This window comes from Anastrepha obliqua, chromosome 3 (genome assembly GCF_027943255.1).
Source record: "Anastrepha obliqua isolate idAnaObli1 chromosome 3, idAnaObli1_1.0, whole genome shotgun sequence".
NCBI lineage: Eukaryota > Metazoa > Arthropoda > Insecta > Diptera > Tephritidae > Anastrepha > Anastrepha obliqua.
Window position 1 is genome coordinate 65481563 of NC_072894.1, and position 27253 is coordinate 65508815.

Consider the following 27253-nt stretch of genomic DNA (forward strand, 5'->3'; position numbering starts at 1 on the left):
CCATCAATAAGGTTCACTGCAGAATTTATTCAACAAGTGCAAACGATCATTGCCGAGGACCTCGCGAGTGAACTTAATGTTTCTGGGGGTCTTATTCGTCGAGTTGTCCATGAAGATTACCGGTATAAATCGCTTTCTAAGCAAAATTGAACACCCTGAAGAGTCTGAGATGTCATGGTTTTTTCTGACCAAAAATATTTTTATGAAAACCAAAAGACCAATCGCAGAAATTACCATAACGACAGATGACTGTCTTCTAATTCTACAGAAGTCCTCGTTGTCATGTACACGAAGTTTCCAGCTAGTGTTACGGTTTTAGGTGTTGTGAGCAACAAAGGACCTGTCATTCTACCACTATTCTCTAATAAACATTTCGAGTGAGGTTTGCTACAAATATCGAGGTTCTAGAGACAGTATTGATAGTATATGCGGTGATAGCCCATACATCTCTCAGCAAGGATCCGCTTCTTCAGACAAAGGGATGACGACACAAGATTGGATGGCTAAAAATTTCCATGACCATATATCACCGAACTTATGGCCGCCTAACTACCCAGATCTTAGTTCCATGGATTACTACATATGTGGTATAGTTCAGCGTGAAACCGATAATTATTCTTTTCTCTTAATGTTGTTCCATAAATGGAGTTCAGCCGACTATTCCACTTAAAAACTGTGGAACAATTTATCTGGAGTTAAGCTGACAGTTAAACTGTTCCACAGTTTTTAAGCCGACTCCAAATGGTAGATTTTTCATTGCCTGCCGAGCGGCGACCGCTATTAGACAAAACGTTTTCTTCATCTTGGTGTTTCATGGAAACTCGAACCTAGGTGCTCCAAATGACAGTCACGCACCAACTTGTTTTTCTATGGGGGTCGCCCTTTATAAATATCTTCTTCTTCTTAGCATCACAGTCCTTGGTGAACCATTACTTCATTCACATCCTGTATAGATATACGAACTGTAGTGCACTCAATTTAATAACATACAACAAATTATGTTTACATTTAACATTTTTAGACTGCGAAATTCGGATAATTAATGTCAAAACGAATTATCGTATCTAGATAGGAGGCGACATCATATAGTACGAGTATTTCAAGCCAATATGTGCATACAATTTGTTAAAAAAGCTTCTCGTAGACCCTATAGATGACTCGCGGAACTTGCTGGTAAAAAATTGCATCCGCTATCAAGAATACGCGGACGACGTTGTAATTATAGAAAAGGGCAAGCTCGATAATGCCCTTTGTGACATAATGCAAAGAAATTTGAAAAAACACGCTGACGAAATTTGATTTAAAGTAAGAGCTAACATAAGAACTTTAGTTTTTTATGGGGTTCAAACGTTTAGTAGGAAAATCTTGATATGGATGTATGCCACGTTATTTAAACCAATCATAACATATGGCGCGGTCGCCTAGGTATCGAGGATCGCCTTTTCGACAGTACGCGCAGCATTGACTAAGCTTCAGCGCTTAGGATGCATGTGCATCAGAGTGCGATGCGCACCTGCCTTACGGCTGCGGTGGAGATGATGCTCGAGTAGATTCCGCTTTACATAGTTATGTAGCAATCAGCCAAGGGTAATCTGTGTAATATTACTAGGGGAGATTTTGGTAAATGGCAAGTGATGCCATTCAAAAGGGTGAACTCGTTGAGACTGCAGCTCTCACTGGCACAGCTATCAAAGATGATATCACTAAGAAGAAATTCAGGCTTGAACTGAGCAACAATTAAGCTGGAATACACTTTCTCTCGAAGGTTCATTCCATGAGTGACCCCTGAACTGGTACACAGATGTCTCGAAGACACTTGAAGGCTCAGTACTGAAATTTATGAACCCAAAACAAAGCGGTAAATGCCCAAAGGTAGTTTTCCCACCATCTTACAGGCTAAAGTGCATGCCATCTGTCTATGTCAACTGCCTCCTGTCGTTACTGAGACCAATCCGCGGAAACTCCAATACACTTTCTTCTCGAATGGGGTGCTACAGTGAGAAGGAGGATTAAATAAGTACTTATATATGTATCGCGGATGCGACCGGAAGAGAGACACATACGCTCAGCCCAGTCCAGCTTCATCTTAAGATTATTGAGAGAGATAGGATTGGATGAGGTACAGTAATGAGTAGAGGGCATAAAGGACGGTGGGGTTAAAGTGCATCCTTAATTTCATCATGTTAATGTTTATTTATTACATATCATACATATAAGATTCTTCTATCGATCATAAACATTTTAGAAAATTCACGATTAACTTATTAATTGAATTGAATTTTTGTTTAATTAAAAAATATATTTGAATAAAATAAATATATTTTCAAGCTATTTAATAGTTTTAAGTGCTTTTTAATTGACCTTTTAAATATGGTTTTATACCAATGTTTATCCAATTGTTAATTGAAATTTAATTAAAAAAAAAATATATATATATATATATCAAAAATCTGCCTCAGTTTTAAAAACAAAAGATGAGCTTCGTCCTGAGGTCGGTCGCTTCATTTTTGGTTCAGTGGCTAACAAGCAGAGCTGAAGTTATCTGAGCGAACCCAATTCACCTGTGTTCGTCCACAAATATTGACAGTTTGGTGCTAACTTTCTAAGGGAAAATGTGGACGACATCGATATTTCCGAGCTAAACTTTCACACCTGTCTGACATATAGGACAAGCAATGCAACGATCGAAGATGTGAAGAGAACATTTGAGAGCTGGGTCATCTCACGGAGAGTATTCATCAATAGACCGCCGCTATGAGGCAACTTTACATTAACTATACTGAGGCGCGCGTAAAAAGTAATCTCCCTTAACTCAAACAGTTTCTTTATACATCAAGTGTGCTCTGGTTACCATACATTCAATTGGGTCTTGAAACCTTTCGTAAACCGTCAGGCTTTGGCTAGCTCAAGACTGTTCACTATTTGCAAATATAATCGTTTCGATGTTATAAAATTTGGTGCCATGGCTCCGTCAAACACGATAAGAGCGATTTTATGTTTTTTGATCTAAAGACTAAAACAAGTGATACTTGATTATTTTCTTCCCTCGAAAAATATCACTATAATGCAGTTCATCAGCAGCCCTGACTATCGTCATTGTGATTGTTAAAAAAAGGTGGTTTTTGTGATGGTGAGACTTTATGAATAACTTAATTAGTAGAAGGTTTCATTTGGTGGCTCCAAAACCAATATAAGCTTTGCAAGCAATTATTCCACTTTTAATTTTCTGGATTTTTCTCGTAACGGGTACGATAACGTAATAAAATTAGAAAAATTTCACACATCAGCTTGGCATTGCCTTTGCCCTTAGGCGGAAACTCTTAGCACCATTTTCACACATGCCCTGCGTATATCCTTTTAATTTAATACTTTTTCGTATTGTTTTGGTTAAAGGAAGGACACGCTAAATAAAACACGTACATACAAATATATCAGCATGCACATGCATGACTTTGAAGCTCCTGTGGATTTGGACCTTTAAAAATAAAACATTTTGGTTAAGAGGTTTGGTCAAAATGGAAGCGAATATTATTTTGATAATTATGCAAATTAATTGTGGGAAGTTTTAACTAATTGAAAGGTTAAAAGGGTTTAATTTTATTTGTTTTGCAAATGTACATATGTTTATGCCAGCTTCTACAACTGAGCTAGCTTGTGTGTGAATAACATTCGGTGGGCTTGAGCTTCAATGGTGTTTCTGCCATGAAAAAGCTTGTCGTAAAAACCATCTACCGTATATTTTCAGTATAAAAGGTTCGGTTTTTCCATTATAGAGGTGACCGGTTTTCGTAAACATGTATAACGTTGAGAGTAGGAAGCTCGAAAGAGCTTATATAAAAAATGAAAAACGATATTTAAATTTTTTAGGCTTTTTATTTAATTTCTTTTACATACAAAAATGAAAAAAAAGTTTTAAGTTTTAATAGATTTAAAAATGGCGCTGAAGCTGGCTGGGCCTGGATGGTGTTGTCTATTTCGGCTCTGCTATTCATCTGAAACACAAAAACCAAAAAAATTATTAATATACCCGTATGTAGAATAAAAAAAATTTGACAAAATGGCGCGGTTTTGAACTTAACACTCTAAAAATCAGGTTTTTTCAGTTTTTTAATTACAAAAATACGAAATAATTAAAATAATAATATGATACAGGGCTATAGCCATTGATGTTGACAACACCAGGCCGAAAAAAGTAGTTTCGAGATAAATGAGTTTAAAGTTTGAAGTACAGGAGCGCGCGGACCGCTCTCTACCTAGTCAATGGGGTGTAGAAGCTATAATATTGTGAATTTCCGCATGAAAATTCCATAGTATATTCTTAAGATACTATACTTTCGAAATATCGAAAAAAATAAAACATTGATTATTCGAAATTTCTAGACCATCGGGCCCCCTTAAAGAAGCAACGATTCGTTAGCATATTGTGCTTCTTACCTTGGCTTGGTGATAGTTGAACTATCCGCATCCCCCAGCAGGTGTTTGCCTGTTTTTGTCCGGCAGTGGTATTTTATTTTCCACTTACCCTGCATGAGGCCGATACATACCCGATCCGCCTCCTGAAGACGCGTCAATGGAAGTCATCAACCCATATTTAGGGAATTTTAAAGAAGTAAATTCCCTAAAATTTCTAACTGAGTGTTGAGTCTTCTTCTTTTCTGATTTTCACATCGGTGGCTGCGTCAATAAGCAAAATTGTCGGATTTGGGGCTCAGAAACCCACACGTTACTGTAGAGAAGCAAATGCATCCACAACGAGTCACTATTTGGAGCGCTTTTTGGTCTGGCGGCATCATCGGGCCATTTTTTTCGAAAATGAGCGAGGAGCCGCGGTTACAGTAAATGGCGAGCGTTACCGTGACATGCTCAACTAGTTGTTGAAGAGGATGACATGGACGACATTTGGTTTCAACAGGACGGTGCTACTTGTCACACTGGCAAACTTACACTCGAACTTTTGGCTACCGTTTTTGAAAACCGAATAATCAGCCGAAATTCCGATATCAATTGGCCGCCTCGGAGCTGTGATTTAAGCCCGTTGGACTATTTTTTGTGGGGAGCCGTTAAGGACAAATGCTATGCGAACCATCTAGAGACGATTGATGCTTTAAAAAACGAAATCGAAGTTGCCATTCATGAAATTGGAGCCCAAACAATCGAAAATGTGCTTAAAAATTGGGTTGATCGAATGGCTTACTGTAAAGCGAGTCGTAGCAGTCATTTGAACAATATTATTTTTCATTCATAAATGACAAAATAAAAAAAAGTTTGAAAAAATATTCATTAGTTTTTTCTTTATAGCCGATTCAAAAAGAAAATTTTACATTGCCCACCCTATACATAGTTAATAGTTTTAATTCCTTTTTTAACATTTCTAAATACTAAATAGTGCTCTATTCCTTTCGCTTTACACGACACGGAGTCAAGAGCGCTAACACCATTTTTTATTATTATAAGTATGTACTTATATATACAAATATAAAGGGTTTTCCTATAACAGGTGCTATTTTGAACATCCCGCTATTTCGGCAGATGTCATTTTTGAAGCTGTTATTTTTTGATATTTGACAAGTAGAAACTACGCCATTAATAAAACCGGAACGATACACGCTTAAACAACGCACTGAATTTATTAAAATTCACTATAAAAATGGTGAAAATTTGGCAGAGACGGTCCGTAAAACTCGAACATTTTTTTAATAGCCGAAAATATTGCTGTTGTAGTCGAAAGTGTTGAAGAAAACCCAGGTTTGTCCATTCCTCGTCGTTCTTTGGAATTAGGCATTCCACAAACGTCGTTACACCGTATTTCGCATAAAGATTTGGGTCTTAAGGCTTATAAAGTCCAGTTAACACAGGAAGTCAAGCCGGCCGATCATCAACAACGTCGTGTTTTTGCTGATTGGGTCGTTGAAATGCATGAAAATGATCCGGAACTCCATCGAAATATCATCTTGAGAGATGAGGCCCATTTCACCTCGGTCGCTTCGTCAACAAGAGTTAATGTTGAAAAGCCTCTCTATCCTCAACATGTGACTGTTTGGGGCAGTTTATGGTCCGGCGGAGTCATTGGAATGAAGCTGGAGCAACAGTTACGATGAATGGATTGCGCTATCGGGAGATGATTAACGATTTTTTATTGCCATCATTGGATGGTATTGATCTGGCCAAAGTTTATTTTCAACAAGACGGCGCTACGTGCCACACAAGCAACGAAACCATTGATATTTTACGGGAATAACATCTTTTATTGGAAAAGCCTTTATATACATCTTTTGTCAGTTGTTTCCCCGAGTTCCTCCTCCTCTTGATTTTGATTCAAGAATGGAGAAACCTGCGAGTGGCGACCGTTTCTATTATTTTGGTGTTTCGTCCTCATAGTGGGTGTCGAATCCGGGCACTTACGAATGGTAACTCACGCACCAACCCATGCGGCTACGGCTGTTATGGTTATTATTACTTATAAAATAGCTGACAGTAAAGAGATACACTTGAACCATGAATATTATTGTCTGTTTTGCCCAGATTTGTGTGGTTACTTCAGAAGTGAATTGGAATACTTAGATTTTTCCTTCGACCTCAGGACTGCTTCCGCATTGATTCGAGGTTCAAAACGGTGTTCTAGAAAGGACACATTCTCTTACTCACTCTGGGTCGTCTGCTTTGAAAAACATTTGTTCAATGTGCTTCAGCATAAGTTTCCATTTTACGCCTCTATTTTTGGAGAATATCCTCAAGGACTTCGTGCCATCATTCCATTCTTCTGCGCCTATCAACATTTCCTCTATTATTTCTTCGGATGTGCTCCGCATCATCGTGATCAGTAATCCTTAAATATAATTTACTAGGTTCACCTTTCTCATTCGCCACAGATACTTGCAAAAGGACCCGTGACCGGATAAAACCTGTGTGAGGTAATAGTCAACTTCACAAGGCTTTCTTTCTACCCACTTTTTATGTCGGTTATTAGTTTCGCTGTCCATCTACCGTACTGTTCAGAGCTTCATCTTGCTTTCCAAAGTGTCAGTGTTTGAACTCTAATTCCGGAGAAACATAGTCCTGGAATTCCTGAGCTTTTTGCCTCCCATTTCCGCTTGCGCTCTTGTGCTAAAAGATTTATAGGCATGATTCCGCCTATAACTAAAAGTGCTGCTTTTTATATTGTTCTGTATGAAGAACCCACTCTGAGAGCGTAGGCGAGTTGTTAAAGTTAAACTTTTTCTCCGGCATTTCACTTTCAGCGAATCTGCCCATACTTCACACCCATATAGAAGAATGGCATTCGTCGTGTCCATTAAAAATTTTCGCTTGTTCTGAGTTGGATATCCAAGGTTTGCCGCTTACTTGTGCCACTCTTCTGACAGCATGATTTATGTGCGCCCAGTAAGTCTACCATTATTTTTGTCGATAAAGTGGCACCGAGTAATTGCATACTACTTCTAATGGAACACGTCTGTTGGTAAGAAGGATTAGCTCTGTTTTCTCTATGGCCAGTTTTGATACGTGGCCCTCCAGCCATGTTTGTACTCGGACCATCACCTGATTTACCTTCCTTTTGGATTTTTTATTAATTATTATTTTTTTTTTGTACTGCAATACGGGGCCAACCAATAACAGACGTGTAGCAATACTAAAACACTCCGTCCATTTCCAAAAATCAATTTAACACTTGTTGTTCGATGGGGGATTTATTAGATGTTATACTGATAAGAACAGATGCTCCACTTTGATCTTAGCCTTAAGACCGCGAAGCGATACGCGTCTACCATTGGCTCATTCAATGAAAGCTAGCCTAAGACGGTACTTACAAGTAAAATGTGGAATGCCTACATTCGTTTAGTGAGAGTCGAGAGACAAAGGTAAATATAGGCTGGGAACTAAGCATAATTATTTTGAGTGAACCCCCTCCCTGTTCCTTAGCTTGGAGCTGTGAATCCAGATCCGCGACATTCTCAACTCCTTCCTTCCCAGAATTCTGGTGCCAAACTTGCCGAAATAAAGAAAGGACTAGTGTTTAGACTCTATTTAAAAATACTGCATTTTTTAATATCTAAATCTGAGGCTTCTCCAGGGCTGAGTGGCAGAGTTTTCCATAACTGTATGTTAAAAAAGGGTTAGTAAAAGTTCTAGAGGCTTTAAGGGAGTGGAGGCAAAGTTCCTGTAACAAGAAATATTTTTTTTAATGTTTTATTTGATTTTACGATGCTTATTTCGATACAGTATTTTTGTGTAAATACTTTCTTACACCAGCAAACCAGTTAAAACTTATGTGCATACACTCGAAAACTTATGCATATGTAAACATTCCTATGTGCGCTTGTTTAAGCAAGAAAAGGTTACTCGCAAATTACCCATTGTCATCGCAAACAGTTGGCACTTGGCTTGGCTCGACCCGCTTTACTTACGCCTTACGGTCAAACCGGCGTTTAAAAATGACATTCTGTGGCAACATTCTCGGTTTGTCGGTTAAGTGACCGGAAAATTGGGATCCTTTACGGCACATTTACTGCACACATACACACCCATATGTACTTACGTACAAACATGAAGCGTAAAGGACGCGTGTTGAACTCACGTGCTGCCGCTGAATAGCAAAACCACTTAAGCAGACGCTTGGCAGTGGCGCCTCGCATTCAAAAGAACAAGTGTGGACACAGATTCGACAAACACACATACACACACAAACGTAAACACACATAAACATCCCAAGCCCTGTACCCAGAACATGCCGGCATGCTTACGCCGCACGCTTTGCTGCCTGCTATACAAATTCTTACGCACACACACACAAGTAATGTGAAATCATGATGTCTCGGTGACGCAGCCATGCACGAAAAGGACGTGGCGCACATCCTTTAGATTTATATTTTTATATAGTATTGTATAGTATTGTGTATATAAAAATGAATTTATTCTAAGGATTCCGCACGTCAAGCAACAAAGCAGTACTCGTATGCGCGGGGCACACGAAGAGTGCGGACGGGTGCAAACCATTCAACAAGCGGGCGCGAGCTAACCAGCGCATTTGTGGCTATCACTAGAGATAGGTAAGTTGCCGGAGTTGGCTTGCTATCAAGGATATGAACAAAGTATTTGCAACTGGCGTGCCGCTGCAAATGCTTGCCTTTTTTTTCGAACAAAAATTTTACCTTTTTTGGTGAATGGGTCTTTCGGCGAGGTGGTGTTGCTTCTGTGCACATTGCTTTGGTGAATTTGGCATGCAACATATGCGGCATGGGCGTGTGAAAGTAAGCGGAAACCAGTAGAATAACATCAAAGTATATGTAAGTATATTCATAGTAAAAAATATTTTATCTCAACAGCTTAGTGTAAGATGAGCTGATTTCTGGTTTAAGTTGTGAAAACAACCAGGATTAGCCCTTAACAAATGTGTGGCGCAAACTTTTGGATGAGGTAGGCAATTTAGTTCTGAAGGCATGTGATAGGGAGACTTCGTTTGACTTTATTCTTTGCAGTTAGACAAAGTGGACGATGGTTATTTGCAAATTGTTAATGTTGATGTTAATTTAACCTACGACGTGGGTACTCTTTTTTGCTAAAGGTTGATAGAAGTCAGTGGAATTAGATGCACAAGTAAATTAGTAAGGATTGGGTAAAGTGATAATTAGCTCATATATGCATGTATTTGAATACGTAGTATAATGTGTGAAAAAGGAAATCAAAGACAAGGGGTTTTCAATTAGGACATAACAATTTTGTTTTTAAATAAAACATAATGATTGAGAGTTAACATTTGAGATGACGAATTTTTGAAGTAAATTTCTCATTAATCGTCATATCGGCTGAACATGTTTTAGTACTCGATGCTGTTTCTGAGCTGGAAAACGAATGGCGCTTGCAAAAACGAGGAGGAGGTAGGGAACGTTGGGCGTAGGCGTTGAACACTTCCTCTGCTACTGTCTCACTCTTGCCAGAACGCGATATTGTTGACCAAACTCTTTACTTCTTGCGATGTCTAGCACTTGGAATCGACAGCCAGCCATAGTATTTTAGCATTTATTCGAGATAAGAAGTGGTTTCACCATAATGGAAATTAGAGGGGGAACTTGAACCCTAACTACTAGTAATACAAGGGACCTCCAGACTTATATTGGCGCCCTCTATACCTTTATAGAGAGTGGCAGCCCCCGTAACCTATCCTAAACTAAAGAAACTAAATATTTAACAAAACCCCATAAAAAGAATTCCAACGGCGAGGCGGCCATTTGATCAGAACATTTATTGAGAAAGCAATTTAATAGATCAGTTCCCTGGACAGGTGTGTGGCATGTGACATCAATAAGTAAGTACCTCAAATGCCTGTTTTGAAGCGCAGCCAGTTTTGGCTAAAAATAATTGGCGATCATAACATGGCGATCATCTTCAGCGACGAAAAAAAAACGGTATAATCACACAACTGACATGAAATCTACACCACACGGCCACTTTTTGTTAATTGCATGGTGTTTTTAAAGCATATGAGGATTTGTTCAGACAGAAGTTCCACATGTAGAAGGGTCCAAAAATAAGAGCTACATATATTGAATTTAAAAATTGAAAACGATGCTCGAGGTCTGATATTAAAGGAATAAGTTGCTTCATAGCAGTTATTTGATGAGAAATATTTTTTATTTGTTAGTCTGTATCTTTGTTCGATTTTCAAAAATGCCAAATAGAAATAAACTGTATAAACTGGGGAATGGAGTGGCGACTGAGTGCGATGGGGTGTCAGTGCTGAAGTTATGACTCCATGAGAAATTGTTACTCAATGGTTCAACTCAAAGATAAGATTAAAGTGGGCTGAGTAAGAGGATAAAATGTTGCAGAACTAAGGCATATGTAATTCATAAATACCGGTCTTTTTGTGACGCAGGGTTATGTAAAATTTATCTTTCATATTATTGATAATTGTTAATAATGAAAACTCCTGCATATTAGTCATCAGGCAACATAAAACTAAACGTTGGGCTATACAAATATGAAAACATGAAAAATATTTCTTATCTTCTAATTATTATAGTGAAACATTTTTGGGATAAGAATCATAACCTTTGTTAATTAAAATTATAAGAATTCAAGCATTCATTACAATGTGGACTGTGGTTGAAAATGCACGGGCCAATTTCGAACTGCCGCGGTGGTATTATGGTATGGCAGAATACGGGTATGTCGGTTCGCATTTATTCACTATAATAGCCGAGATAGACGGCAGCGTTAATCGGGATTAAGATAATTTTGAATAATTCTGAATTCTAAAATTATAGTGTTACAGACGGTTGTTACGCGATGGAACGCAGGCAACAAATACGGGTGTTAGTTAGTAGCCTTGTCACTAATAAAATAAATATTTTTTAAAAAAATCTTAAATTGCAATTCCTCAAACTGCTCCGAAATATCAAAACAATTAATGTAGTTTCGAACGTGTTAGCACAAATGATCAATGCATTCAGTCTTGGTAATGGTAATGGTTGTACGGGTTAGGCTAAGGCCTTCATGCACTGCTACCAGATTGATCTATTGTGCGCCCCTAATTACTTAATTAATCATTATTTAGTATACCGAGGAATCGAACCAGCTCTTTAGGAGGGAGCAATTGTAGGTCTTTCTCCTCTAGTAGGCACGAGCCCAGGATGTTGTGTCTCCTGTGGCCTAATGTCTCACAGTTGGTGATTAAATGTTCCATAGACTCCTTCATCACAGCAGAACCTGCATAATCTTGTGCTAGATAATCCTATTGTGTTAAAGTGTTTATTACAGGCAAACTGATATTTAAGTGCTCCACAGAGTAACCCAAGGCCCTTTTTATCTAGGGTTTGAGCAGATTTTGCTCTGCTGGCATTGCAGTTCAAACACTTTTTGGACTGATTAAGGCCGCTTGTGTCGTTCCAGTATTGCCTGAATTTAGTTTGGATCCATTTTTGGTTTTCTGTTTTATGTTATTTTTGTTAAAGCTGAAAAATGGGGTTGGCCCAATAAATAGCCCTTCTGCTCCTTTTTTGGCATAAAAGTCTGCCTTCTCGTTTCCTTCATGTCCCTCATGTCCTTGTACCCAAATCAGTTCGTTGAGTGCATTGTTACACTCTATAAGGACTTTTGACTTGAATGTGAGGCTATTCAAGGATTTGAGAACCGATTGACTGTCCGAAAGTATTTTAATTTTCATTTTTTCGATGGATATGATTTCCACCGTTTCCATTATGGCGAAGAGCTTAGCATTGAAATTTGTGGTATCTGTACTTAGTGTTAGGGATTTGTGTGGTCTAGTCCCCGCTATTCCTGCTCCTACTTCTTGGAGCATTTTGTAACCATCTGCTTACAATTTTTGTGAGTCATCATTTTTCCATGTTGGGTTAGTGTTCCACTCTTCCCTGGACGGGAAGATAACCTTGTATCTCTTTATAAGATTGAGTACGGGTTCCTTGTGGTCATTCGCCTGGGATATGCATACTGCATGTTGAACCTTGTTCAATATATTGTGGTGTCCAGTAAAATCTCCTGGTTTAAGTTTTCTTTCATATGAAAAGAGAGTGCTTGCATAGTAGCTTCCGCTTGTATTGCTAAATGTAGCGGTGGTAAATTTAAAAGCGCTTCCATGCCAGTAGTTGGGGTTTGTAGTTGTAGTTTACATAGTTTTGACATAGCAGTAGTTTGATTTGTTTTAACCCACCATACCAAAGCTAGATATAGTATAATAGGTCTTACCATTTGGGAGTAGACCCAAAGGATCATTTTGGGGTTCAGAGGGGGATATACCCAAGAGTGGCTTTGTTGTCTAAAGGTTTTTCGTTGCATTTTTTATTACTGAGTTGAGGTGGGCCTCCCAAGTGAGTTTTTTATCCAAGATTATTCCTAGATATTTTACCTCTTCCTTTAGAGGCACGTCTATTCCATTTATTCCCAGGGTGGGTGTATTTAGAACTCTTCTCCTGGTAAATGAGGGTTGATTGATAATCTCTCTTTTCTACACCACTCCCAGGTTATATTTAAGATATCCAGCATTAAGTTCTTTATGGTCGTTTCGTGGTTGCCTTTAATTGCAGCCCGTCTTTCTTGTTCTTATCTTAAAAAAGTTTCACTATTTTTCATTCGTAATAGATATTAACTGTCATTTTTCGGCAATGCTAACATCGAAAATTTCCTTAATCCGTTTAAATTATGAGAATTAAGTCTAGTTGTCAATCCACTCATGTGCTCAACACTACGAAAAGACAGGAGATCATCGAAAGTAATATCATATGTAAGTGGTAAGTGCTTACTCGTTACCTTCAAAGAAATTTCGCGTTCCCTTTTTTAAATTTGTTTTACAAGTGGGGATTATTACCGAATTTATCGACGACAAGACGTTAGAATATATTTTTTCTTTAATCTTAAGAATTTCCAAAGTGGCCTCAGATTTTCCAAGGGTAGGAATTTTTGTTGTAAAAGACTTCCTTTATCTAGGAACCAGCATTAACACTAATAAAAATATCAGCCTTAAACGAATAATCTTTCTTGACAACAAGTACTACTACGACTATGTAGGCAATTGAGTAGTAAAGCCCTTTTTCGACGAACAAAACTAAACTATGCAACAGAATCTTAAACCTGCGGAAGATTTTTGGTTCTTTGTATGTTGGTGACGGCGAATATCGTAGGAGATGAAACAATGAGCAGTGAAGTAAGAGCTTTCCAACGACTGGTTAGGGCGTGAAAGAAACGACAGTTTAACTCGGCCAAAGAAGGAGGAGCTTTTTTAAGCGTTTTGTTGAAAAATATGTATCTGTTCAACTTTAATGTACGACATTTTTCTAACTTTGATTGCCTTGCTGTAGGTTGCCCGAGTTTCATGATTTTTTTACTTAATGAAGGTTTGGCATTAAAAATAATCATATCTGATAATATTATTTACTATAAGAAGTACGAAAGTCAAAATTCGGCCCCTACCCATCTTTATGTATCCGGGTACATTATGGCAAAATTTTTTTTGGGCGCGGTTATAATAAATAGTATGGAAAATTATTTCATTCCTCATTATTTATTAGCGTTAATGAAGATGGGCACAGGTATAGTATATCTAATATATACATATATGTCCATGCTTATGCACATATATCTCGTGGTGAGCCAAATTCAACTCAAGCCAGTCTAGTCTGTAGGTATTTGGTAATATTTTGGATTAAGCGAAAGTAAAGTAATGAAGTAATTTTCTACTCAAATAGCAAATGTATGGAACCAATATGTGTCCCTTAAAATGAAATATGAAGGAAATTATGTATATGTATATAATTTGTGCGTGTACCCTTTTTGGGTGTTTGGCCGAGCTCTTCGTCCGCCGAATTCGAAAGGCAGATATTTTTATTTTATGAGGAGCTTTTTCATGCCAGAAATACACTCGGAGGTTTATTAGAAAAAACTGTTTCTTCATTTTAGTGTTTCACCGAGATTCGAACCTACGGTCTATCTGAGTGGTAATCACGCATGGTAGTAAGGCATCGAAAAACACAAACAGGAAAGGGGTTATGTTGATGCCGTGGACTCATGACTCATGGTTTAATATTAATTACTAGTGACTTTTTTCTAATCTTCACATTCAGTGTCGTTCTAGAATATTTTCAAAGCAGATTATGTGTCATTAACCCATCGAGAGTAAATCGCTTTTTAGAACCACTTGTTTCTAAAATTCTGGATGTCTGGAGCATTGATCTAGTGAGGAATTTTTTTATGAAAATCTTTTTCTTAGAGGGTTGCCACTGTCTTCTAAAGGGCGATTGCTATTGAAAAAAAAAACCACCTCCATGCTTTGGTGTTTCGTGCCTGCAAGGGATTTCGAACTGTAAGTCTACCAAATCAAATAAACCTGTTTGGCTACGGCGAACGCTCTATTTTTTTCTTTTTTTGAAACCTTGCAGATTACCGCTTCATAGAAAGTGGGCAATTAAGCATCTAAGTTTTATTCAGATATATTAACTTTCACACGAGTTGTAATGTGGGCCGACAGATTTTCAAAATCAAGAAAGTAATAGGTCTATGAATAAGTTCGTGCGGTTTTTTTCGAAATTTGAATTTCGGATCATTCCCATGGCTTTTAAACGTTTGGAAATGGTTGATTGATCAACTCCCAAAGTTTTTGCAACCTCTTCTTGCGTTTGAGCCGGATCTTGATCGAGCAATTCCTCCAATTCGGTATCCATGAACTTTGGCGGCGCAGCCAAAATCACCACTTTTAAAGCGTGCAAACCACTTCTGGCACGTTCGCTCAGCTAGAGCATGCTCACCATAAACTTCCACCAAGATACGATGACTTTCGGCTGCTTTTTTCTTCATATTAAAGAATTCCCCGCAAAAACACATTATTTGGCACGAAATTCGACATTTTCAAGTGTGGTAAAAATATTGTTGTTTACGCTTCAAATAAAAAACTTATACTGACGTTTGTGCCTTACGACAGTAGCTCTCCAATGAATGTTTGGAAATGTGGATCGATGGAATAATAATCAAGTTACGCCATCTGTTGTAAAACCGCACGAACTTATCCATAGTATAAATAAAATTCACTATTTATCGAGTATCTACTGATCATTTTAAATCTATTGCAAATGCGTAGGGAACATTTATTCCCTGAAATGTAATAATTTTTACTGTCCTAGTTTTCATAAAAAAGAAAACAAAAAGAAAAACGACTGCTAATGGCATCTTCTTCCACCTTATTTTGCAAAAAAACCAAGGTCAAGTAGCAAATGAATGCATTTGTGGTCTGCAACATACTGATGTGGCAGACAAAATTTAACCAAAAGTACAAGTCCACAGCCACTGACATATATTTGTGCTTTTTATTACATACAACTCCTTTACCACAAGCAAAAAATTAGTACGAACAAAAGGGTGTTAACTTTAATGCCGATTGTGTCCCTGGATGAGTGCTTTCATACAAGCATGTCATTCTCATTTACATGTACATACATATAATATATATGTTGGTATGTGTATGGACTTGTTCACGGAAAACACTAGCGATGCACTACTCTTCGGATGGCTATTTGTCGACTTTACTGTCGCTCTGCATTATTCACTGCATTTCTGATCTTTCGTGGTCCACAAAGTTGGTACGGCTGGGGAGTTCGTTGTTCCTTTAGGGGTCAAGTTCAGTTAAGTTAGGTTGAAGAGCTTCCTTTATTTTCGAGCGAGGGTAAAAAAGAAATATCCTCAACATCTAGCTTGGTATTCTTCATCCATACACATATACATATGTATCTACATATATCTACACAAGTACACACACTTATATGGACATGTTTGTTTGTTTGTAAATATATGCTTGGTGGTGTTAAGTGATGAGCACTCATGGAAAGCATTAATGGACGAGAACGAATGCTTAGGAGGGATTAAATATAAGTATACTTGTACATGCATACATACGTCGAGAAAAAGTGTAAAAGTAAGTGAAAACATAGTGCAGTAAAAACAATTAAAAACATGTTGCAATTAGTGGATTAGAAATTTTAATTGTTGGATTAGATTTTGTGCAGCGCTTGGGCGTCCACAACTTAACATGGCGATAATAGTTGAGTGGTCACGTGCATCCATTATTTAGTTGGTAAAAGGATAGATTAAAGTGATAGATAGAAGACGCTTTGGTTTTTAATACAAAAAACGTTGACAGAAGTGACCCGAAGCTTTGAGACTATTATTATTTATGTAAATCACAAATGAACTAATTTCATCGTGAGAAAAAGCTATTCGTCTATAGCTCTTAATTATGACAAGTGTAATTCTCGATACTACCCTACAAATTGATTACCAAAAATTCTATGTGGACTTTGAAGGCAGATCGTTTTTGAGAGAAGATTTTGCATTGCAAAATTGCAATCGGAGGCTTGTCATTACCTGCCAAAAGCGATGATTTGTGTTTTGTAAAAATTGAGCAATAAAGTCAACTCAGACTTCCCTCCGTCCATTATTTTCAAATGCGTAAGTATCGTGCTAGATCTTAAAGAAAATAAACGCACAAGTGTGCAGACATCTTATCCGCATCAAAGCATGCAATTAGGTTTTCCATATATGCCTATCACATTTACATGTATCTGATTGAACTATGACAAATGAACTTTCGGGATCGCTGACATTTAAACCCCAAGCAGGTCTCCTGTACGGCAGTGAATTTTGGGGAATTGTTCTGAACTGCAAAGCCAAACGCAAAGCACTGGAGGCTGCGCAAAGAACAGCGGCACTCAGAGTTGTCTCAGCCTAGCGTACTGTCTCTGGCGCTGCAGTCTTTGTGATCAGCGGAGAGATACCCGTCGACCTCATGTCCCGGGAATGAATGGATGCGTGAGATTCTAAGAAGAAACACTTCATCACAAGCGTCGCGGGACGGAGATGTGAAACCATGGCGATGCCAATGAGACGTAGAACCGAGTGGCAAATGGACGGCAAAACTTATTCCATTAATAGGCGAAGGGGTCTAAAGGAACTTCGGGCCACGGATTTTTCTGAATATACATACTATACCGCATGGACAAGGTAAATGATCCTACGCTTTTAAGATGGCTCGCGGAAAGAGATGATCTAAGTAAACAGATTGGCGACATCACGCCGAGCAATAAATTAGCAAAACGCTCAAACCCTCGTACTCAGACGTGGGTGAATAAAACTGGATGCTGTTCTGAGCACTCTTGAATTATTACAGAAAGTAGTTCCCAGAAGGGTGTCTCCCAGAAGGAGAGGAGTGATTGTTTTAGTGGCCACACCACTTGATGCAGTAGACGACGGTTACTGTAAGTGCGAAGACATTTTGAACCCTACCTCAATCATAAAAAAAAACCCGAGCAGGTAAGACCGTTTTCGCATGTTTGCCTTCAGAGTCAAACATAATTACTTTTCATGCTTAATTTATAAACAACGAGAACCCCAACTTTAAAGTAGAGATCTGAAATTTTAAGGGTCGGCTATGACGGGGAATTTAAGCTCAACTGTAAATAAAAAAGAAAAACGTTCGCCGATGTGAGCGGGGCCAGCCGGCTGTTATATACAGGATGTGGAGGGACTAGAAATTAAATGCTAGTTAAAAAATTACTTATGGGAAAAGTTTATTTCAATAAGTGTTACAAGTGCGGATTTTATTTTTCTTTTAATTACTTTCACTAAATGTTGAGCGGTTGGTTGGATACGCTCGTTGAACCTGACCTCCGTACTCCATGCCACTCGTTGGAAAAAGGACATCGGGATGCCATTAGCCTCGCGATTAATATTTTATTCTAATGCTGAGATGATCACTGGGTTTGTTTCATAGATACTACTTTTGACGTACCCAAACAGACTAAATTCCATAATGGTCAGATCGGGTGACCTAGGTAGCCATGATAGAGATGCCGTTCACGGAAATTGCTTGCCCTGGACGATTTTCCTTGACAACGCACTCCAAATCGTGCCGAACTGTAAGGTGGTTGTTGATGTTTTAATAGTGGATTCGGTCCAGTTCGGGCGAACAATAATGGTGATTTTTCTTATTTACACTTTCATTTTCACATGGCGCTTGATCACTCCAGAAGATAGTATTTACCGTACGAAATTCCCCCACATCGTCTTACCAAATTCTTACGCAAATTGTACTCGTTAGGCTTAAGTACTTTCCCGATTTGAATTTTGAAATGGTGTCGTCTAAGATCCTTCCTCAATATCTCATGCGCAATAGTTTTTGGAAGTCCCAGGTTAGCTGCTTTGTTGCCTACGGACTGACGCGGATTATTGTGAAAACTTATAGCGACGGGCTCAATATTTTCATTTGTTCTCGATGTCCGGCTTGGTCCCAGCCGTGGGCTGTTTGCCACCGAACTTATTGCCCGGAACCTCCGCACTCATGAACGAATCAAATCTTCACTTAAGGTATTACGAACACGTTGAATACTGGAACGTGAACAAAATCTTTGACAAACCATAGACCTTCAAGTAGCTTCGATTGCGAAGATTCGTTGTTCACCGGTACGAATAACGAAGCTGCCTCCTCTCCACTCATACGCTCACCGGCTGGGGAGAAACTTTAAATGTAAAGCCCTTTTCGAAGTACTTTGTTCAGTCACGTTTACAGCACGTTTTTAAATTGTGTGGGATCCGACGCGAATACTCCTCTGTTCCCTCAAGGTGATCGTGCAACAACTTATTGATGCGCGCCAATTTAATACCTATGGATGCCTCAAGCTCTCGGTATGTCATATGACGATCTTGCTACACGTACGACATCGACATATTTGGCCACAACAACTCGTTTTGGACAGCCTTCACGGAATTCACCGGCGAGCGAAGAGGGACTGCGAGAAAATTCATTAAATCAGTTTTTAACGCAGTTAAAGGAAGGTTGCTGATTTTCGATTCGATGATCAAGATCATTTTCCAATTTGAATGGGTAGAAAAAAATACACGGTGCAAATATTATAAGAAATCGGGCATAAAAATCACTTACTCCAATTGTAAGCTTCATTTATGTTGCACAGCTGGTAAAAATTGTTTTGGGAGTTATTTTAGTGAGGCTTTCTGATATTGAGAGCATCACTCAATGCTTCTAGTTATAATATATCAGAAAGAAAGATTCAGGTATTTTATATATTTTAGAAGAATGTTTATTACAAGGTTTGTCTATCCGAAGCAAAATTGTGAGAGTAACTTTGGCCGCCATGTTATCGGGAACTCGGCAGTAGAGTTTTCCCGCTTATTTTCCACGTATTCAAACACTCGTCCAATAAGTCATTGATCAGACAGCAATAAAGTAGTACGAGCGTGATCTTGTGTTGATTTAGATTGTGTTGATTTTTTTCGTATATCACCAACACAATCTCAGTTTTTTAGTAAAAAAAACCGCTGTCATGACCCCGGTGGGGCTGACATCACCAGCTGATTCCTTCAAGATCAGTAGGAATCGGTTAACTCTCTGATGTTAGCCACACCTCTGATTTCTTATTACCATCAGGTGATCGGGGTTGAATTTGCCAGATCTCTCTGGGCTATTTGGTGTGTCCATGTGTAGTCCTTAAAATTTTATTATGACTAGTCGTGCTATTATGTTTTTTGCCGTTAAGGCATCCTTTAATTTGTGATTTTGGATTGGATTACATTATATTTAAGTTTTCTATCGTAAACAAGCATTACGTGTGTTTGTTAATATAGGTATGTCCAGTTCAGACTCTCTGTTGCTACCAGAGGGGCTTTACATACATATTCTACTGCTTAGTCAACTAACTCATTGCGTTCAGTAGAGTCAAATCTAATTACCCAGAGTATGGTCAGTTTTGGGTATTTGTTTATAAGTTCATTTCGTATTAGGGTAGAATATTAGCCGTTGTTGCTTAAATTATTTTGAATGGCGTTGAGTGCGGGCAGGGAGTCAAAACAAATTACAAATTCAAAATAAAGCAACTATTGCTCTGAAACTTTTTGAAAATTTTCAGAAAATAATTCTTTCTTATTTCGCTTAATTAATTTATTTTATTAAGATATTATTCATTTTCCAACAAAAATCATATAAATCTGAATTTCAAATTTTGAAAAAAAAAGCCAACAAATTTTTACCAACATTTCACATTTTTAATTAAACGCGCAAAAATCGCGTTAAGTTTTGCTATTTTTTTGTTGGTAGTCTTGTAGACAAATGCTCGAAAATTTTGTTTAATATGGAAGAAACCACCCAACAGTGAATGCGATTTTGGACTTACTATTTTTTTTTAGTAAAATTCAATTATAAAAAAAAATTAAGACACGTCTTTTAAATGTTTCCAAGGGATTGTGTATCACTGGCTAATATATCTCAAATTCTATTACTTCGACTAAGCGCTAGATCAATCTTTATCAAGTCGTGCTCGACATGTTTTTTCAAAAGACCTCCCAGCGCCCGGCTAAAACTAGTTTTAAACCAAAGGAATATCAGATTAAAGCCAGAAATTAAATTATGTTTTATTAAAAATCTTTTCCTAAAATATCTGCCAAGTAGACCTTTTTGAAAAATTGTTAAAATTTCCTATTCTTATAGACAAACTAAGGCGGTTTCGTGCACCATATGTTGTTGTTCTAAATCGTAGTGTTATAAATTCACAATTTGATGCAGGTCAATGCAATCTTCATGTAGCGGTTAAACTCAAGAATCTATGACTAAGTAGACGCATGGAAATAGTCTTGTAGTTGAGGAGAAATATTTTTTTGGAACTATACAATATATTCTCCTTTCGCTTACCAACTTATCCTGCTGTTCGATGCAGCTTGGATTCATTGCCATTTGTAGCTGTTGAAACGAAGTAGTACAAGTACAACTGATAGTAGGTGAATGCCTCATTGGTCTCATTATACCCACCGTCGAAAATATTTTGTGTGCCTCAACGTAAAGACAATAGTTAACCGAAATTTACTGATGCAGCAGTCTTGGGGGATTCGCGGTGCTGTGCTTGCAGATGTCGGCGGTAGTTTGGCATCTAACGTTTTGTGTTTGCCAATTGCGTCAAGGCATACTGTACATATATCGGAGCAGCGAGTGTTGGTTAGTCACTTAGCCCAGCGATCTAAGCGTACATAGAAATAGATTTTGCCTCCGTTTAGCTATTTCTTTTGCCTTGATGCACATTTGAATTCGTTGCTTTATTGCAACTCGCCATCCATCACCTTCTCATTCTATTCTATTCTGTTATAATTCTGCCGTTTGATAATTGTTGTGCCTGAATGCGTTTACGCTACTTATGTTTGTATGGGTGTGTGTGCGTGCATGCGTTGGTATTTTCTTTACAACACTTTGTAGTCAAAAACCGTAATTTACGGTGTTCTTTCATTGCTGTTACTAATGCTTTTTGATTGTTGCACTGCACGCCTTTTGATTTTGTTGTGTGCATATACATATGTACATATGTTGTTGTTTAATTTTTTGCAACTCATAGGCTGATTTCACAGGATTCAGCGATTTCGGCCGGCTTCTTGCCCTGCTGCCTATCGTAACTGTATTCACTTTTCAGCTGAATGCTTTCGAACTTCTTAAATTAATAGTTTTCGCGTAAGCAATTACAGGGTGATGCAAAATGTTTTGCTGAATGTTTAGTATAATTTTGTATCTGTCTGCATACAAACTTACCATATACTAGGTTGTTCAATAAGTTTTGCGGTTCTATAAGATTTGTTATGTTGGCACCCTTCATATGAACGTATTTGAAGTTTTATTTTAATCTGCCAATTCATTCTTTGTTTACAAGCTATTTGGTGACGACGAGTGATTCAGTATCGTGATCAAGTATCGTGCAGAAATTGAATTCTTATTTTTGGAAGGTTTACAAGCAAAGGAATTTTATAAACGAATGTTGAAAGTGTTAAAATGTATAAGGGTCTTTTGCCATCAATTAGTACAGTCGAAGTATGGGTTGCTGGAGTTAAACGTGGCCGTACAAGCCTTAAAGACGATCCACGTCAATGACGTCCAAAAACAGTAAAAACAATAGAAATTGTAGAAAAAAATACAGGAAAATAGAAAAACGTATCACAATATCGTCTAGTGACTAAAAGAAGTTTAGTAGAAGCTCTCGGCATCTCATTGGGCAGTGTAAGCAATATTTGACTGCAGTATTGGGTTTCAGAAATCTGTGCACAATGGACCCAGCGATAATGGAACAAAAACATATTCCAATGCCACTTCTCAGCAATATTTAGGAAAGAATAATGTGAATTTTGTGCATTGATTCATACTATGGATGAGACTTGTGTGTATCTCCGTGATCTTAAATTCTGAATATTATTGTAATCTTTTAGATCAGCTGAAAGAAAAAAATCGGGGAAAAGACGCAGTTTGCAAAAGAAAAAATTATTCTTCATGAGGACAACGCACCCCGTGGCACATTTCGACAAAGGCTAAAATCTATGAATTAAAATGCGAATGGTTGGAGTATCCACCTTATTCATCAGATTTGACCCCTAGCGACTTCCATCTGTTTCTAGACAAAACAAAAAAAAAACAAAATATGCATACATTTCATCGAATGCTGAGGTCGCACAGTGCGGCCGATTCCCAAAAAGCTGGCCAAAAGTCGAAAAAAAAGTTTCTAGATAGAGTTTTTTTGTCTTTGGGTTGGCTACAGTAATGCCTTGAGTAGTGAAAACCGTTCATAGCAACGCCCTGTGCCCTAAGTATCCTCTGTATTTTCAGTCGCAACGTGGCCTTCGTTTGAGCATCGTTTTACTGTCGATGAATAGTGAAAGTTGTACACATTTGAAAGATTTTGTAATGGAGTAAATTGAACAAAACCAAATGGAATCATCTTCGGAAGGTTAGTAAAATACGAGAAATCTTTAGTACATATCAATACTTCGACACAAAATTTTTAGCTGCAGCAATACGTAGATACATTTGCAATTTTTTTTATAAAATTTGAGTTTTCAAACTGTATAGTAATACAACGCCGTCATATGGTGCTTTGAAACCTATTAAAGGTTACTCAAAAAAGTAATGGTTACTGAATAAAACAAGATTCAGCTGCTACCACTTGCTACCTTGCGACCCCGAAAACATATAAATTTACATGCATCTTTTCAAAGTTTTAAGATCAAATTCGTAATCAGCGACCCCGACAACCCCCGAGTAAGAAATTTTGAATCAATTACTTAATTTTTTGAGTTTTGGCCAGCTTTTCGGGAATCGGCCCCACTGTGGGTCGTAAGAACTGTGGAAGCGCATTTTGCAGTCCTTCCAGATTCTCACTTCAAGGATGGAGTTCACAAATTACAGTCTCGTTGGAACAAGATTATTGATGTTCAGGGAGTTTTTACTGGATAATAAATTTTATTTTAAAACATAAAATTGTATTTTTCTAGTTAAAGCGCAAATTTTATTCAAGAACTTAGTATATACTTATATAATTGGCACTTACTCCCTTTATTGGGTATTTGGCTCAGCTCCCCTTCATAGTTTTGGTATGCATCTTGATGTTTTTGCACAAATGGAGGGACCTACAGCTTGGGTCTTTTATGAGGAGCTTTACCATGGCAGAAATACAGTCGAAGACTTGATATTGCCACCGAGGGGCGACCGCTTTTTTACTATTTGGTGCTTCATGCACGGATATATCCTAATTTAATTTTTTGTTGGCCATTTATATCCAAGGTGTCTACTGACATATTTTGGGGAAACCTATTTCTACCTGCTTGCTCCTAAGACAACTTTAGATTTTTCCTGATTAAAAAAATAATTCCATTTTCTTTTTCCTTCGCTGGTATCTCAAATCTTCTACTTAAGACACGTTCCACGTACAATGTTCTTAGCGTTAGATACATAGTAAACAAATTTATCGAAATTCAAAATTTGGAAATGGTAGGGTGAAATAGATTTTGAAATTAAATTATGAATAATGAATAAATAAGTTTTGAGTGAATTACATGATATGCTATACAAGGTGGCGGAAAATTAATCATCCAATTTTATTTTTGAGTAACTTCTATGCTAAATAAATCCAGTGATGTAAATATTTATTCTGACTTTTATGCGCTCCATTGTTTGTCCGTTTGCATCACTAATTAACTTATCTAAATTACAAGTGTGAAATATGATTGACTTACGCCGCCAATTGTAATAAGATCTCGACAACGTCGAAGAATGGTGTGATAGGGATCTACTCCAATTAAATATTAAGAAATGCTCTCTTGTGTCATTTTTTAAGTCAAAGCATTTTATCTCTACCTCATATTACAAAGAACTCGCATCTAAATACTCTGATTTGGAAGTAATCTTCGACTCCACCTTTCAGTCATTTAAATTTTGTCATCGCCAAATCGTATTCTACAATTGCCTTCATTCGGTGGTTTGCTTTCGACTTTACAGATCCTTATACCTTGAAGTCACTATTTATTTCACTCGTACGATCCAAGTTGCTGTATGCCGTATTTATTTGGAGGCCTTATCATCAGTGCCACATCAATAGACTTGAACGCATTCAAAATAAATTTCTTCGTTTTGAACTTCACTGATCCGATTCCTTCATATAATGTAAGGTGTGCATTACTAAACTTAAAATCGTTACAAAGTAGAAGAAATATACTGCTACTCTGTTTTTTTTTTGATATTATAAATGAAATAGTTTACTCGCCTTTACTCTGAGAGCGCATTCATTTTCACATACCTCGAAAAAATCTTCGGAGTAATGATTTAGTCTTCCTAGAGCGGGCTAGAACTGTTTATGCCTCGAAAGCACCTATGATTAGAACATTGAATGAGTTCAACCATATTCCAAGTTCTTTGGCTATTGATTTATCGCTATCTTGTATTTCATGACTTACTAAATAAATAAATAAAGTATAAACCTTCTGATGGGATGATTAATTTGTTTGCCTGGTTATTTTTCACTTTTGTTAAATACAAACTGTTATGAAAGAAAGCATTCATCGATTTAAAAAAAATAAACTCCTAGTGCCAAGTTTTAGTGCTTTTTGAAATTCAAAAGTTTGCAATAGTAATTGCAGAGTGGCAAAAGAAAATATGGCTGTTTTTCGATTGGTGGTATGACATTCATTTGGAGGCGTGAACGGTGGTAAAAAATCTCCATTAGGTTAAAATTCTTATTTTTATTTATTTTATATTTTCAACTTGTTGACAACTTTTTTTTAAACGAGTCTTGATAACTCGAATTTACGAAATATAATATAGAATAGTAATTGCACTTCAATAATACGCAGCGCAAACAAATTTTGTAAAAGAAGTAGCGAATCAAATGCGACTTAAAAATGCACCACAAATCTTATATTTTTCTCAACTTCTCGTATGGTAGGTAGGTAGGTAAAATGGCAAGATACCACAGGCACACTTCAAGTAGCAATTAAGTGCCGTTTTGATACCATAATGCAGACCATTACCTGTGCAAAGAAAAATTTTCGGGAAGAGGAAACCTTCTACAGCCATCCAGGTCTGTTGATGTAGTGGAGGAGAGAAAAGGGATCTATGCTGGAGAATTTCTTCAAGTCATCCCCAAAGCGCACGCTAAGGAATCTCAAGCGCCTAGCCGCCAGAGCCGGACATCTGCAGAGAAAATGTTCAACAGTCTCTTTCTCTACAGGATCCCCAAAGCTTCTGCAATAGGGGTTGTACGGAATTCCAAGCTTCTCCGCATGAGTACCGATCACCCAGTGACCAGTGAACACCACAATTAGTTTGGAAATTGAATGGCGGAGGATTTCCATCTCCTTAAGCGTTCTGTTTCTATCGTATTGGGGCCATAGTGTTTTCGAAATAGCACACGATGAGACAGACCTCTATCTATCTTGCGTTTTTTTAGAAAGAAATTGTATAGTTTCCCTTTAACAACGGACAAAGGGACACCGATGTCTGAAAGGGGGACAGCTGAAACCGGTTCTGTAGACCCCTTCCTGGCAAGCTCGCCGGCAATTTAATTTCCCTCTATATTCTTGTGCCCAGGAACCCAGATAAGGGAGATGTTTCCTGCTCGTTCGAGATGTTTGAGTTCCTCCTTACAGGAGTTCACCAGAAGAGAGCTGCAATACGGCGACGACAGGCTCTTGATTGCAGCTTGACTATCGGAAAAAATGTTAATGTCTCCCTCCCAACAGCGATACCGAAGCATTTTGCACGCTTGCAGGATCGCGAAGACCTCTGCTTGAAAAACGCTGCGCGTTTCCGGCAATTTAAAGGAGACCAAAATGCTGGCTGATTTAGAGAAAACCCCCGCTCCCACTCCAGATTCCATCTTGGATCCGTCAGTGAAAACAGAGGTACCTTTATATAAGATAGCCCCAGCATAACCCTCAAATCCTAGTTTGCGGATGGAGAGATCAGTGCGAAGAACAGAGAAGGAAGTGGAGATCTGCTTCAAGATGCTACTATGTCCTACAGGAAATTGTCTCCAGAGGCCAATTTTCTTCAACCTAATAGCGCTCTGAAGTGGAAGTAAGTGCAGAGTAACGTTGAGCGCAGCAGCGGGACATGTTCTACAAGCACCAGTGATGTCCACACATGCAGTTCTCTGCACTCTCTCTAGTTTAGTGGTGTTGTAGGCCTTCTGAAGAGCTACCCACCAAACTACTTAACCATATGTCAAAATTGGTAGAACGACTAAGTTGTACATCCAAAGTACGATACGTGGCTTGAGACCCCATTTTTTGCCGAAGATAGATTTACAGGCGTAGAAGGCTATACTGGTCTTCTTAACTCGATTTTCTGTGTGCAGCTTCCAGTGGAGCTTGTGGTCAAGTATTACACCAAGATACCTGACTTCCGATGCGAGACACTGGTTGTTTAGTTTTGGAAGCTTAAAAGGCG

General features: G+C 38.0%; 1 pseudogene; it reads right to left on the bottom strand.

Moving 5' to 3' along the window:
* Positions 1-7565: 7565 nt before the first annotated feature.
* On the bottom strand, positions 7566-7753 carry LOC129243275 (U2 spliceosomal RNA; annotated as a pseudogene).
* Positions 7754-27253: the final 19500 nt, after the last annotated feature.